Genomic DNA, 12,860 nt, shown 5'->3' with positions numbered 1-12,860 from the left:
CGTGTATGCTACTGGAATTGCTCCACAGTTACCAGAGCTGTAGGTACTTCCTTAAAGTAAAAGATATCTTTTGGGGATGGCTCTGGAACTGTTACAACTAAGGGAAGTCTGGATAGGCCATCAGCATTCGAATGGTGCTTGGACCTCCTGTACTTTATATCGTACAGATGTGCATATAGTACAGAGCCTAATGTTGCATTTGACTAGCAGTCCGGGACCAAAAATTAGTGTCAAGGGGCAATAATCTGTCAGTAGTGTAAATCATTGACCAAAGAGGAACTGATGGAATTTCGTAACTCCAAAGACAATTACGAATGCTTCGTGCTCAATCTCTTCTTCCTCTTCCTCTTGATTCCTTTTATGAAATCTAAACCTCTCAGCAATAATCAAAAGTTTAGGTGAATAGTAGTCCTTCAAACTTTAATTATATCCTTATAAGGCTTATTACCAGGCTTAGCTGGTTGCACTAGACTGCATAATACATTAAATGTTCTTGCACCCATCAGAAAACTTAGGACAGGGAAATCATCTAAAATTTGCTTTGCCCATGCAAAATATTTAAATCTTTCAATATATGAACTCCATTGCTCTGTTGTTTCATTATGCAGTCCCATTCTTCCAAACATTGTTACCATTTTCAAATACAATCATATTCCAGAAAAGTTGACTAGCCTTATCCATCTTTCTGTTTCCCTCCCTCTCTTATTTGCTTTACTTAACCCTCCCTTTCTCATTGTCTCCCTTCAGATGCTTCAGACACCACGCTTCCTGCATACATTTTCTTTTTGCTCACCCACACCACATGCACATGGACTCTTCTTGCTGAAGGGAGAAATACATTATATGTCGTGTAAGGATTTGTCTCCTCGTCGCCAGTTGTTATGTTTGTGGTACTGGGAAGCTAGTTGGCTGTGAATATCACACACGAGAGATGGAGAGGTGAGGACCAAACATGCTGCTGTTTATTTTGTTTGTTAGTCATCTACCCATAATGCCCTTTCACATTACATTCAGTATGTAACACACAAGGAAGCTTGGCAGCAATCCAGAAGGGTCAAAATATACGTGAAAACATAACACCGCCTCCCCACCTTCTTATTCTGCCTTCTGCCCCTTCCTTTCCTATCCTGATGAAAGCTCTCTCCATAGATGCTGAGTTCCTCCAGCATTTTTACTGAGTTCCCAGCTTTCCTTAAAACTAGATGACCAGTAGATGGCAGACTTGCTATTTCAAACAATTTGCCACATTTTTTTTACCTGTGAAAATACTCTCAAACAGGGAGAGTTTCCTAAAGCCGTAGGTGAGGATTTTTACACTAATTTGGCCGTGAGATGGAACCGGAGTGATAGGGCTGAAGATGTGGCAATTGTTATGCAAGTAGATGTAGCTGTAGTAAAACTGTGAGGAAGGACAGGCAGATGGAAGGGCAAGATTGCAGTTAGTGGGAAGAGTTGAAGAGCAACATGGGGGCAGCATTGAAAATGGTGATGAGAACAGGACTGAAGGTGTTATATTTGAATGCAGGCAGTATATGGAATAAGGCTGATGATCTTGTCGTGCAGTTAGAGATTGGCAGGTATGATATCGTGGGCATCACTGAGTCGTGGCTGAAAGAAGATCATAGTTAGGAATTTTAACATCCAAGGATACGCATTGCACTGAAAGCACAGGCAGATTGGCAGAGGGGTGGGATAACTGTTGGTAAATATCAAATCAGATCTTTGGAAAGAGGTGACAGAGGATCGGAAGATGTAGAAGCATTGTGGGTAAAGTTTAGAAACTGCAAAGTTAAAAAGACCCTGATGTGAGTTATTTATATACAGGCCTCTGAACAGTAGCCAGGATGTGGGCTACAGATTACAATGGCAGATAGAAAGGGCATGTAAAAAAGTAATGTTACAGTAGTTTTCAGTATGTAGGTAGATTGGGGAAATCAGGTTGGTGCTAGATTCCAAGGGCAGGAATTTGTAGAATACCTATGAGATGGCTTTTTTTAGAGCAGCTTGTAGTTGAGCTCATGAGGGTAAAGGTAATTTTGATTGGATGTTGTGTAATGAACCAGATTTGATTAGGGAATTTAAGGTAAACGAACTGTTGGGAGCCAATGATCCTAACATGATAGAATTCACCATGCAATTTAAGAGGGAGTAGCTAAAGTCTGATGTATCAGTAATACAGAGGAGCAAAGGGAACTAAAGAGGCATGAGAGAGATGCTGGCTAAAGTTAATTGGAAGGGACACAGCAGAGATGACGGCAGAACAGTGGAGTTACACAGTGCAATTCAGAAAGTGCAGGATACTTACAACCCTGGCTTCTATATCCCAAAGAAGTATTCTAAAGGGAGGATGATGCAACTGTGGCTGACAAGGGAAGTCAAAGACAGCATAAAAGCAAAGGGGTAGGGCACGTAACATAGCAAAACTTAGTGGAAGTGAGAGGACTGGGAAGCTTTTAAATACCAACAGAAGATGACTAAACAGTAATAGGGAATGAAAAGATGAAACATGAATGTAAGCTTGCCAATAACATAAAAGAGAATACCAAAAATTTTCTCAGATATATGAATAATAAAAAAGAGGTGAGAGTCCATACTGGACAGCTGAAAAAATGATGCTGGTGAGGTAGTAATTGAGTCAAAGAAATGATGGATGAACTTAGTAGGTACTTTAGACTAAAAGACTAAAGGCACAGGAGCAGAATTAGGCCATTCTGCCCATCGAGTCTGCTCCAACATTCCATCATGGCTGATATACTATCCATCTCAACCTCATTCTTCTACCTCCTCCCCGTAACCTCTGATACCTATCAACCTTCTCTTTACATATACTCAATGAATTGGCTTCCACACCTGTCTGTGGCAATGAATTCCAGATACTGTATTCACCATCCTCTGGCAAAAGACATTCCTCCCTGTTTCAGTTCACAGTGGATGCCCCTCTATTCTGAGGTTGTATCCTCTGGTCCTAGACTCCCCCAGTATAAGAAATATACACTATACATTCACTCTATCTAGGCCTTTCAATATTTGATATGTTTCAATGGGATCCCTTTCATTCTTCTAAACTCCAGCAAGTACAAGCCCAGAGTCATCAAATACTCCTAATGTGTTAATCCTTTTATTCCATGAATTATTGTTGTCAACCTCCTTTGGACCCTCTCCAACGTCAGCACATCTTTTCTTAGATAAGGGGTCAAAAATTGCTCACAAAGCTTCAAGTACATTCTGACCAATACCTTATAAAGCCCCTGCATTAATCCTTGCTTTTAATATCCAGTTCTTTTGAAATGAATGCTAATATTGCATTTGCCTTCCTCACCACAGACTCAACCTCCAAGTGAACCTTTAGGGAATCCTGTACAACGACTCCAAAGTTCCTCTGCACCTCTGATATCTGAGCTGTCTTCCCATTTAGGATCCTTAAGGTTGTTATAGCCGGGGGTGGTATTGGGGACAAGCTTCCACTGCCACTTAGCTCCCAGTGGTGTGCGCCTCAAATGGCCTCTGACAACCAAGTACAGCTCCTGGCCTTCATGTGTGGCTCAGCTACAAAGTCCAATGGAACTGATTCTACTGACAGGAGAAAGGGCAAAAGTGGGTTACCGGCACCTGAAAACCAGTTGCTTTGAGCAGATGGGGCCCATCAGCTGTGTCTGGCAGCTTATCTAGGAGAAGGAAAACTCTGATCTCAAACCTCTGCTTCCTTGTGGCTGTACCCACTCATGGGGAAGGCTTCGAGAGTAAAACCTGTGAGAAAAATCTGGAGCTGGAGTACCTTCAGGCAGCCCTACGTTAAGTTCAATGCTAACTGGTAACCCTTGTGATGCTGCTGGTACCAAACTGTATCAGCTTCTGCCATTCCTTTAGGTTCATCAGATGTATGGAGAGCTAGAGCTTGCTACATGGGCAACTGTTTGTTCTCTATATCAGCCCAGGCTTGCGTATCTAGATAACCAGGACACAACATCCATGGTCGAACCTGACCGATTGAAGCCTGTTTTTCTCTCTCTCCACCATTTAGAAAATAGTCTATGCTTTTCTTCCTTTTCCAGAACTGCATGACTATACACTTCCCAACACTATATTCCAGCTGCCACTTTGTTATTTCTCCTAATCTAAGTCCTTCTGCAGACTCCCTGCTTTCTCAACACCTGCCTTCATATCATCTGCAAACTTGGCCATAAAGCCATCAATTCCATCATCCAAATCATTGACGTATAATATGAAAAGAAGCAGCAACAACATTGACCTCTGCAGAACACCACTTGCCACTGGCAGCCAGCCAGTAAAGACCCCCTTTATTTCTACTCTGTGCCTCCTGCCAATAAGCCAATCTTCTATCCATGTTAGTATCTTTCCTGTAATTCCTGGGCTCTTACCTTGTTAAGCAGCCTCATGTGTGGCACCTTCTGAAAGGCCTTCTCAAAATTCAAGCAAGCACCATGCACTGCTTCTTGCTGGCATTGAGTGAGAGGTTGTTGTCGTGGTACCACTCATCTAATGTTTAATCTCCCTCTGAAATGCTGATTCATCGCCAACTTTGATTCAACCAATGACAGTGGTGTCGCCAGCAAACTTAAATATGGCATTGGAGCTGTGCTTAGCCTCACAGTCATAAGTACAAAGCAAGTAGAGCAGAAAACTAAGCACACAGCTTTGTGCTGCACTTGTGCCGATGGAGATTTTGGAGGAGGTTTTGTTGCCAATGTCGTTGATCGTGTGAATAGCCAGAGGCTTTTCCCCAGGGCTGAAATGGCTAACTTGAGGGGGCATAGTTTTAAGGTGCTTGGAATTAGGTACAGAGGGGATGTCAGGGGTAAGTTTTTCCACACAGAGGGTGGCAGGTGCGTGGAATGCACTGCTGGCAACTGTGGTGAAGGCAGATATAGTAGAGTCTTTTAAAAGACTTTTAGATAGGTATATGGAGCTTAGAAAAATAGAGGGCTAACCGGTAGGGTAATTCTCGGCATTTTCTAGAGTAGGTTACATGGTTGTAACAGGGTGGTCCGACGGGGGTGTAATGTGCTGTAGATTTCTATGTTCTGTGTAATCCGAAGTGACTGTGGTCTGCAATTGAGGAAATCAAGGACACAATTATACAACAAGGTATTGAGGCTAAGGTCTTGAGGTTTCTTGATTTAGCTTAGAGGGGATGATGATATTGAATGCTAAGCTGTAGTTGCTAAAGAGCATCATGGCATCTGCTGTGGGCCTGTTGTGGCAGTAGGCAGATTGGAGTGGATTCAAGTTGCTTCTCAGGCAGGAGTTGTTATGTTTCATCACCAATGTCTCAGAGCACGTCATCACAGTGGATATAAGTGCTACTGGATGATAGTCGTTGAGGCAAGTTCCTTCATTCTTCTTAGGCAGCAATATAATCGAAACCTGCTTAAAGCAGATCAGTACCTTGGACTGCCAAAGCGTGAGTTTACAGATACTGGTGAATACTCCAGCCAGTTGATCAGCACAGGTCTTTAGTACTTGATCAGATATTCCATCTGGGCCAAATGCTTCCCATGGGCTCACCATCCTAAAGGATACTCTTGCATTAGACTCAAAGACTGAAATCACAGGGTCATGTGGGAATAGGTGAAGGATCTACCATGTTTTGCGAAGGTTGATAGTGTTACAAGAATCACCCTGTGTAACAATGATCAGTGAGGCACAGACAATTTATATTTACTGACAAGTAACTTTTATTGTCTCAACTAAAAAGCACATGGGTTCACAAACTAACTAATTGTGGGCACTCCCCTGGAATCCCTGACCCTCCATGAACAGTCAATGAAGAGGAAAGATGTTACCTAGGAAAGGAATCTACGCTGACCAGATGTTTCTCGTGGTTCCGATTTCCATGTGTCTGTGGGATCCTCCTTATCTGCATCAGTTGGTCTCTGGTTGCTGGAGAATTATTGCCCTTACGTAATTGGAACTCCTAATCTTCTCGTGTCCCTTATCAGTTGAACTGGTGGATCTCCATCCCACTGGCTTAAGGTCACCTGTCCTACTTGGGTCACTTTCTTACTGGTTCTAGACCAGGGCTACAGCCACCATTGTTCCATGAGTATTTGTGTCTTTCAACTCTTGACTGGTCCAAACCAGTTAAATGGGGTAACCCAGAGCGAGTCTAATGAGATTACAGATTGTTTCTTTGGTAGGTCAGGCATTTTACATAATAAGAAGATACTCATCTGAAAATGGTCTCAGTTTTAGCAGGTCATTTCTGTCCACATTTAATTGTTCTGATCAGATTATCCCAGAACAAAAATCAGTTCACAGTCCACACACTTTAGATAACTTGTCTGAGAATGGTCTCGGGTTTCGCCGGTCATTACCTGAGGCTACGTCCACACTAGACCGGAAAAATCTGTAACTGGAGCCTTTGCTCTTCCTTTTGACCCTCTGTCCACACTGAAATGGTGTCTTCCTTCTACGAAAATGGAGCTTTTCTAAAATGCTCTCCAGAGTGTGTGAATCTGAAAATGCCGATTGAGCGGTGTAATGTGTACGGGTAACTGGAGCTTTTTAAAAACGTTGTCATGACGTGCCGGGACAGATGGTAGCGGCAGCGCAGCATTTCATTGTTTTCTTGAACGCAACCTCGAACACCACAACAACAATGGCGGACGGCTTCAGGAGACTGTCCCTGAGCAGAATGTTACTGCAGCTTTGCAGTATGACAGAGAATTTCAACCCACCACACCACCTAATAATTTCAGAACAGATGGCAATGAGACTGAAGCCAGAAGGATTAGAAATGTACTCACCAAATACTTTGACCTGCCAGAGAAAGCAGGGGATCTCCCAGTGGCCACACATTTTAATTCCACGTCCCATTCCCATTCTGATACGTCTATCCATGGCCTCCTCTACTGTCAAGATGAAGCCACACTCAGGCTGGAGGAACAACATCTTATATTCTGTTTGGGTAGCCTCCAACCTGATGTCATGAACACTGATTTCTCTAACTTCTGTTAATGCCCCTCCTCCCCTTCTTACCCCATCTCTTATTTATTTACTTATTTCCCCCTCCTTTCTTCTCTCTCTGCCCCTCTCACAATCACTCTTTGCCTGTTCTCCATCTCCCTCTGGTGCTCCCCTCCCCCTTTATTTCTCCCTAGGCCTCCCATCCCATGATCCTTTCCCTTCTCCAGCTCTGTGTCCCTTTTGCAAATCACCTTTCCAGCTCTTAGCTTCAGCCCTCCCCCTCCTGTCTTCTCCTATCATTTCAAATTTCCCCACCTCCTCCTACTTTCAAATCTCTTACTATCTTTTCTTTCAGTTAGTCCTGACAAAGGGTCTCGGCCTGAAACTTCGACTGTGCTTTTTCCTATAGATGCTGCCTGGCCTGCTGCGTTCCACCAGCATTTTGTGTGTGTTGCTTGAATTTCCAGCATCTGCAGATTTCCTCATGTTTGTGAATAAATAAGTATACTCACTTTGCCCTGTTTTCTGTCCTTGCTTGTCTGAAGGTGGTTTACCTATTTATGCAAGTACTTCTCTGACAATAGATGTGTAACAGCCTAATGTAACATTGTATGGAAATACAAGATAACACTGATGCAGACATGTTTTGTACATTTTACAAGGTGCTTTATTAATGTATTGCTTGTGCAAACATTCAATAGATGCAATTGTCACTACTTCCAAAAGGTCATTTTTAAGTAGTAGTTTATAGTTGGCATAGAAGTGAAAATGTTAAAGCCAAAAAAGGAAAATTGTAAGTTTCACTTTTACTCAGGTAAAAATAAAATGGCTTTTGTCCAGTAACTCGTTTTATTGCACGTTAAATATAGCAAAATAGTACAGAAAGACATGGCAAAAGTAAAGGCAAACAAATGAGGTAACAGCAAATTTCACTTTGCCCAGTAACAAGCCTTATTGCATTTAGTTGTAGCTGTTGTCCCTTTCATCGGTGAAGAGACTATGGCTGTAGGGAATGTTTCCAATATTGTCTGTGAACTCCCTGTCGGTTGCCTCCATATGCTTCAGTATTTTTTTAGTTTTAAGTCTTCCTGCGTGAGAGCCAACAGCTGTCCAGAGTTTTTCTACTCTGTAACTGAACAAACGTGCACCAAGTCTTTCATGGTGGGATTCGAAACCAAACATATCGCTTGTTTTCTGTAGATGTGTCCTGCGCATGCCCCGTAGGAGGAGATTTGCCCAAATACCCATTTTAATGTGGACGGAGGTAGTTTCAAAAATGCCTGGTGTGGATGCCCATTGTTTTTATGCAAAACCGGCATTTTCAAAATTATCTGGTCTAGTGTGGACGTGGCCTGAAGCTCCTTGGGTCAATTTTTATTGTTCTGATTAGATTATCCCAGGGAAGAATCAGTTCAGAATCCACAAAAGGGCAAGGGGGGTGGTTTAGGGAACAAAGACAATTGGTTTGTCTGCTTTGCCAGTCCTTGATTCATCAAATCCACTAACTGTAAACTGTATTTTCTTTTGGCCAACAACAGGTAGAGCATCTATCAACCTGCACTTTAACCACACCTTAATGACAATTTAATGACTTAGCTTACATTGCTGTCTGTGGCAATGAACTTCATAGATTCACCTTTTTACTGGGTCTTGTCCAGGGCTACTACTGAACTTGGAGCTGTTCAGACGTTCATCCAATATTTTACAAAATCGAATACACCACAACACAGAGAAACAAGTACTGTGCACAATCATAATGCACAGGGTACGGTGACATGATCTCTTCCACTTGCCAATGATGGATGAGCTGTGCAGAGTTTACCAGAGGTCTAGTTTGCCACATTCTCTTGAGATTTCAGCAAGCACAATATGGGTAGAGGGCAGGACATTTTGTGGCTGGGGTGGACAACTAATTGGATGATCCAGTCCATAGGATTTCAAGGTCAGAACGATCAGGTTGAAGAAATATTTTTACTTGTGTTACAAATCTTACTGCAGTTGCCTAAGTCAAGAAGTGGTACTTGGTATCCAGAATTTTTAATAATACTTTTCTCGCCCTATTTGGTATTGTTGCAGGGCAAGATAATAAGTTGGCCTTTAGCTCTCATAGCTAGGAGGATGCTTTTGCTTAAATGGAAAGATGTTTTTTCTCCTACTCAAGCTCAATGGTTATGTGACATTATGTCATGTCTAGATTTAGAGAAGATTCGTTGTTCAATTTCTGAATCTCGTCAAGACTTTCAAACATTGTGGGGACCTTTTCTGAATTATTTTCAAAACCTTCAATTCATTACTTAAACTCAGATGTTGGCTATTATTAATTTTTATTAAATAAGAGGGTATTTACCTTCTTTTCTCCTTAATGAACAGCTTCGGTCTTGGTAGGGGTTTTTTTCTTTTTTCTTTTGTAATAAATTAGTTCAATATAACTATTGATTAACTTATATTAATACGGAGTAATGTAATTGTTATGAACAGATATAATGTAACTGCTGGGTTTTTTAATCTTTTCTGACATTTTATATACACTTCATTGTACTCTGTATTCTTCTATGTAGAAACTAATAAAAATATTGGAAAGAATAATACTTTATAAATTTGGTATAAACTGTATATTGTCCAAGAGCTATTTTAGTTCTTGATTTGAAAAATCAGTAATGGTTTTGATTTTAGCTCTTTGGTCCAATTGGTCGTCATCTTTACTTAATAAATTATCAGGATAGATTTGTGCATTAATCTCTAAAATAGATCTGATCAAAACATAGTAAAAATAACATCAAACACTATCTCTGGAAAATCCTAGAGAGTGATGGCTGGGGTAAGGTAACCATTCTCCCACATCAACATCATCAGGAGATTGAATATGCTCATTCAGCTCCAGTGAGCAGGACAAGTTGTCCACAAGTGGAAACTGTATTCCTAAACCATTGATTCCAAGCTCTCCCATGAGAGGAGATTTCCAGCAGAACAGAAAAAATGTTTCAAAATTGTTCTCAATCTTTTGTAAAGCACATCCAAATTCATCGATCATGGGTTCTTGCAAAATAGAGAAGGCACTATGCTACTTTCATCCCTTCAATGTGACTGCAGAATGTCATATGCAAATACTTGAATAAGGTACAGCATCCTAAACAACCCACCACCCAAATAACAAGTAGATGTCTCACTTGTAAATGAGCCTGCAGATTCTATACAAGTCTTTAGAGCCATGTCAGGACCCAAAGAAGTCGACTGGAAGTCACTCTTTCTGAACCTTGGGGAACTCAGCAAGAAGTATCAGGACAGGAACAGAAGTTGAATCTTATGGACTGTGTTTTAAAAAGTTACTCAATTTATTTTGTTATTGTTCAGGACTACACACATCAGATGGAATTCAAACTTAACCAGATAATTGTGTTTCAGTCATTATATCACAATAATACATTAGAAAATCCTATCAGCTATTTGTGTCAATGTAAACAAACAAGTAAAAGAACAAGGCAGTTATTATTTAAGAATTAATGTCTACAAAAACTGTTGGTGGACATCATTAATATGTAAAAAGTGCTTGTTAGTTCCACATCACAGCATATGTGAGGTAATTATTTTTTTAAAAAACACCATGGAATGAAACGAGGCAGAAATAACATCTGACATATGGTCTACCGGTGCAGTTAAATGACTTCTAAGTAATATATTAGTCAGCTGCTTCAAGATCAGAGCTGTGAAATGCTTCAACTGATATAATGCCATGGAAACAATGTCACTGAGAGCAAGCAACCTTGTCCCTTTTGTGTCCTACTGATGAAGATCCCACAATTCATGGCAGCTATGTTAACCATGAACTAAAACTTCAGAGTAATTTGGTCTTAAAATCCACATCATTTCCTGTACTTTACAAGGTCAAATTGCACTAGTTGTGATCATTTTTGGTCATAATTTAGGCTCCTTTTCTAAATTAGAAAATACAGTTAAAATGCCGGAATGATTTTTAAATTCTCTGCTTTCCCTCCCTATCCTGAAGATGAACATGAAAAGAAACAGACATATATACCTGTACACCTGCTCATTAACACAGATGTATAATTAGCCAATTACGTAGCAGCAACTCAATGCATTAAAATATGCAAATATAGTCAAGAGGATCAGTTGTTGTTCAGACCAAACATCAGAATAAGGAAGAAATGTGATCTAAGTTTCACCATGGAATGATTGTCGGTGCCATCTACGGTGGTTTGAGTATTTCAGACCTGCCAGGATTTTCCAATACAACAATCTCTAGTGTTTACAGAGAATGGTGCGAAAAGCTAAAAAAGAAATCCAGTAAGCAGCACTTCTGTGGGCGAAAATGCTTTGTTAATGTGAGAGGCCAGAGAAAAATGGCCAGATGGGTTTAAACTGACAGGAAGGTGTCAGTAACTCAAATAACCACGTGTTACAGCTGTGGTGTGTGGAATAGCATCACTGAATGAACCTCGAAATGGATGAGCTACAGCATCAGAAAGCCACAAACACACACTCAACGGCCACTTTATTAGGTTCTGGAGGTAGTGAATTTACATTATTCACCAACCCCCTAATAAAATGACTACCAGTAGAAAAAAAAAAGAGGGCCTGTTAAAAATAATACATATTTGTTATGAAAATAGCTTACATTTTATTATTGGTGGAACGCAGCAGGCCAGGCAGCATCTATAGGGAGAAGCAACGTTGACGTTTTGGGCCGAGACCCTTCGTCAGGACTAACTGAAAGGAAAGATAGTAAGAGATTTGAAAGTAGGAGGGGGAGGGGAAAATGCGAAATGATAGGAGAAGACCTGAGGGGGCGGAGTGAAGCTGAGAGCCAGAAAGGTGATTGGAAAAAGGGATACAGAGCTAGAGAAGGGAAAGGATTATGCTCCCTTCCTTTCTCAAGCTCTGTATCCCTTTTGCCAATCACCTTTAAATCTCTTACTATCTTTCCTTTCAATTAGTCCTGACGAAGCGTCTCAGCCCGAAATGTCGACATTGCTTCTCCCTACAGATGCTGCCTGGCCTGCTGTGTTCCACCAGCATTTTGCGTGTGTTGTTTGAATTTCCAGCATCTGCAGATTTCCTCCTGTTTACACTTTATTATTGGTTATTTGGCCGTTAGTGTGTGTCTTTATACCCAGAACCAAGTTTCTACTCCCATATAATCATAACAGTGAATGCTAAAAAAAAACAGGGTGTTCACCCCAGGCCCTAAACTTAAGAAACAAAATGAATCCATGTGTGCAATGTTTATAGATTATTGATGTTGATACTTAAAACTGGATGACTTCCTTGATGCAACACCACCAGACAGGGTTTACGCTCAAAGTTCAAAGTAAATTTATTATCAAAGTACATGTACGTCACCAGATACAACTCTTGCAGGCTTTCACAGTAAATACAAAGAACAAAAAAATCCAAGCAAAATAATAATAATAATAAATAAGCAATTAATATTGAGAACATGAGCTGAAGATATCCTTGAAAGTCAGTCCATAGGTTGTGGGAACAGCTCAGTGTAGGGATGAGTGAAGCTGAGTGAAGTTACCCGCTTTGGTTCAAGAGCATGATTAATGGTTGAGGAGAATCAACTGTTCCTGAACTTGGTGGTGTGTGTTCTGAGGCTCCTGTACCTCAGCAAAAAGAGAGCATAGTCTGGATGGTAGGGGTCTCTGATGATGGATGATGCCTTCCTTCAACAGTGCTCCTTGTAGGTGTGCTCAATGGTGGGGAGTGTTTTAGTCATGGTGGGCTGGGCTGTATTCACTAATTTTTGTAGGCTTTTCCATTCAAGGGCATTGGTTTTTCCATCTGAGGCTGTGATGCAACCAGTCAATATACTCTCCACTGCTCATCGATAAAAGTTTGACTAAGTTTTAAATGACATGCTGAATCATAGCTCATTCTAAGAAACTAGAGGTGCTGGACACAGGGCAAATCCT

The sequence above is a fragment of the Hemitrygon akajei genome, chromosome 3 (assembly GCF_048418815.1).
Source record: "Hemitrygon akajei chromosome 3, sHemAka1.3, whole genome shotgun sequence".
NCBI lineage: Eukaryota > Metazoa > Chordata > Chondrichthyes > Myliobatiformes > Dasyatidae > Hemitrygon > Hemitrygon akajei.
This window is presented reverse-complemented; position numbering follows the sequence as displayed.